We start from the raw sequence: 4,076 nt of genomic DNA, 5'->3' as shown, positions 1-4,076 counted from the left end.
TTTTATATACATATATCCTCTACACTTATCTCTATTTTATCCATTTATCGCTCTAGTCCTCACCATCTCTTGCAATTTTCTTCTCACTGTAACCTGCCCCCAATCTTTGACTGCTTGTTGCCAGAGAGATCATTCCAAAGTGTCTATTTTTCTGCATAAAATCTTACATAGTTTCCTTCTTGCCTAGGTAAAACTAACTAGGAGGACATCATATTATCTAACCTGTGGACTTTTCACCATAATCTTCCACTGTTTCCTTCATACCTTTATCCTTTGATATAGTAATGTCTACTTACTTGATCTTTCCAACAACAACAGCAACATTTACTTGATCTTTCCAAGTACAGTATCCTTTTTCATACTTCGTTGTTTTTACATATGGAATCTTCTCTGCCAGAAAGGATCATTGTTTATTTTTATTTTTTTTATTTTAAGAGTTTGTTTTACATTCAACATTACATGTACCTTTAGTTTAATTCACCATTTACCATGCGCAACCCTAACTCAGTCTACTCCCCTCCCTGCACAGTAACCTTCCCCCCCGTGCCCCTCATATTTATGCACTCCTGGATTTCCTCAATATGAATGTTACCCCTCTGGTGGTGGATTGCTCTAAGAGATGTATTTCCATAGAGTATGTGGGTGTGTCATCCTGGGTTGAGGGGTCTGCATGTACATCTTGTTAACTATTGGGGTGAGAGCCAGTCTCTGGGAGTGAGTTTTATTTCAGATGCAGGATGTATTCCAGGACCATAGTATTGGGGGTCTCACCAGACTTCATCCAACCAATAATTCTGGTCATTATTGAGTTTTTGGATTTTGTTCCACATTTTTCCTCCCACTCTATCCAAGAGCTCCAGATTTGATCCTTTCCTGAGTGGTTGACGTTGGTAGCCGGGAACCATGTAGTTATGGTCTCAAGGCCATCGTGTCCTAAGGCTGATTGCTTCCAAATGCCTTTTATTTTTTTTCACTCTTCTTCACTTTTTTTTCTTTGCACTCTTCTGACGCTAGGAGACCATTAGATGCATCTTAGATGGCTGTAAAACCCCAGTAGCTACTCACTGATGCAGATTGTGACTTGTGTGTCAATTGAGCCTAGTGCCCCCCAGGACTATGGTCCTGAGACAGTAGATCTGTTGCATCTTTCTCTTGTAGTGTCTGGGTCTCTGTGAGGGGTTGCTCTGTGTCTGTCTGCTATTGTTTCTGTAATGATTGCAGGTATTTTGTATCACTGGTATCTGTGCAAGATTAGCCTGTGCTGAATCAATCCTTGGTCTAGCTAGAGTATACTCCTGTTCACTGCCCCCCATCTGATCCTTCTCAGGTGTTTATGTGTTTATCTGTAGCCTGGTGTTTGGTGTTAATAGTAATGCAGTATGGTGGACACATTGGTTGGTATTAGCATCTGTCATCTATCTCTTATGTGCACAATTTGGTGTCTTCCCTTTTCCTAATATTATCATGGTGTTCACAGACTTTTTCCATACATACCTCCCCTTACGCACAACAGGGTGTGGGCCCTAACTAGCCCAAAATTAATCCCTCACCTTCTCTCCCCATCCTGGTAACCTACAAAGTGAGTTCCCTTTCCCAAGCAAACCCTTCTCTGTCTTTTTACAGTAATGGGCTCATACAGTACTTGTCCTTCTGCGATTGACTTATTTCACTCAGCATGATGTCCTCCAGGCTCATCCACATTGTGAGATGATTTGCATATTCATCATTGTTCTTTAATGTAGCATAGTTTTTCACTGTGTGCATGTACCATAATTTGGTTATCCATGCATCCATTGATGGGCATCTAAGTTGTTTCCATCTCTTTGCTATAGGGAATTATGCTGTGATGAAATAGGTGTGCATATGCCTGTTCATGTGGTGTCTTACCTCTTCAGGATATATTCCTAATAATGGAATTGCTGGGTCAAATAGTATTTCTATTTTCAGTTTTTTAAGGAAACACCATACTGTATGCCACAATGGTTGTACCATTTTACAATCCCACTGGCAGTGCACAAGAGTTCCAATCTCTCCGCAACCTCGCCAATATTTGCTATTTTCTGACCTGTTGAACTTTGTTACTATTGCTGGGGTGAGATGATATCTCATCATTGTTTTGATTTGCATCTCTAATGACTAACGATCATGAACAATTCCTCATGAGTTTGTTGGCTGCCAGTATATCATCTTTGGTGAAGTGTCTGTTCAAGTCTTTGGCCATTTGTGAATTGGGTTATTTGTCTTTTTGGTGTTGAGGTGTTGAAGTTTTCTATAGATTTTGGAGATAAGTCATAGGCAAATATTTTCTCCCAATCTGTGGGTTCTCTTTTTATCCTTTTGACGAAGTCTTTCAATGCACATAAGAATTTAATTTTTAATAGATCCCAGTCAACTAAAAACTTCTCTTCTACCTCCTATGCATTCTGGGTTATGCTTGATTGTCTATTTATGCCATAAATTGTTGTTGTTGTTGTTGTTATTTGCCGTTGAGTCGGCCTCGACTCATAGCGACCCCTCCTTGGGTTTCTGAGGCAGTAAATTAGGGCCCTGATATTTGCCCCTATTTTATCTTCGATGAATTTTATAGTTTTGGGTTTTACATTTAAGTCTTTGATCCAGTTTGAGTTTGTTTTTGTGTATGGGGTGAGGTATGGGTTTTGTTTCACTTTTCTGCAAGTGGATATCCAGTTTAGTCAGAACCATTTGTTAAAGAGGCTGTCTCTTCCCCATTTAATGGGTTTTGGACCTTTGTCAAAGATCAGCTGTCCATAGATGGATAGGTCTATATCTGGACTTTTGATTCTGTTCCATTGGTCTATCTGTCTATCATTGTACCAATACCATTGAGTACTGTGGCTGTATAGTAGTTCTTAAGATAGGGAATGTGAAACCTCCCAGTTTGTTCTTCTTCTCCAGAAGTGTCTGCTTATCCGAGGTCTCTTTCCTTTCCATATGAAGTTAGTAATTGGTTTTTCCATGTCCATAAAATTTTTGTTGAAGTTAAATGTGTAGACTGTTTTAGGTAGTATTGACATTTTCACAATATTCAGTCTACCTATCCATGAACAAGGCAGGTTCTTCCATTTATGTAGTGTCCTTGTTGTCTCTTGTAGTAGTGTTTTATAATTTCTTTGTATAGGTCTTTTGTGTCTATGGTGAGGTTTATTCCTAGCTATTTTATCTTTTTAGTAGCTATTGTAAATAGTATTATTTCCCTTATTTCTTTATCAGAGGGCTCTTTGTTGGTGTAGAGGAATTCAACTGATTGTTTTATGTTGACTTTGCATCCTGCCACTTTGGTGAACCTCTCAATTAGTTCCAATAGTTTTTTTTTTATTGAGTCCCTTGGGTTTTCTATGTACAGGATCATATCCACAAATAGAAATAGTTTTAGTTCCTCTTTGCCAATTTGTATGCCTTTTATTTGCTCTTTCTTGCCCTATTGCCCTGGTCAGGACTTCCAATATAATGTTAAATAGAAGTGGTGATAAAGGGTATCCCTGTCTGGTTCCTGTTGGTAAAGGGAATGCCTTGAGTCTTTCTCCATTAATAATGATGTTGGCTGTTGGCTTTGCATACATGCCTTTTATTATGTTGAGAAATTTCCCTTCTATCCTTATTTTACTAAGAGTTCTGAACAGGAATGGATGTTGGATTTTATCAAATGCATTTTCTGCATTGATTGATATAATCATATGTTACTTTTCTTTTGTTTTGTTTATGTGGTAGATTACATTGGTTGTTTTTCTGATGTTCAACTACTCTTGTAAACCTGATGTGCATCCCAATTGGTCAGGGTGTATTAATTTGTGGATATGTTGTTGGATTCTGTTGGCTAGGATTTTGTTAAAGATTTTTGCGTCTATATTCATGAGGGATATTGATCTGTAGTTTTCCTTTCTAGTGGTGTCTTTCCCTGGTTTTGGTATTAGTGTTATGTTTGCTTCATAAAATGAGTTTGGGAATGTTCCATCTTTTTCTATGTTCTGGAATAGCTTGAATAACATAGGTGTCAACTCTTCTCTGAATATTTGGTGAAATGCTCCAGTGAAGCCATGAGGGCCAGGACTTTTTTT

This window comes from Orycteropus afer, unplaced genomic scaffold, assembly GCF_000298275.1.
Source record: "Orycteropus afer afer isolate SDZICR_OR568_19922 unplaced genomic scaffold, OryAfe1.0 scaffold00102, whole genome shotgun sequence".
In the NCBI taxonomy this organism is placed as follows: domain Eukaryota; kingdom Metazoa; phylum Chordata; class Mammalia; order Tubulidentata; family Orycteropodidae; genus Orycteropus; species Orycteropus afer.
Note: the sequence above shows the minus strand (reverse complement) of the source record.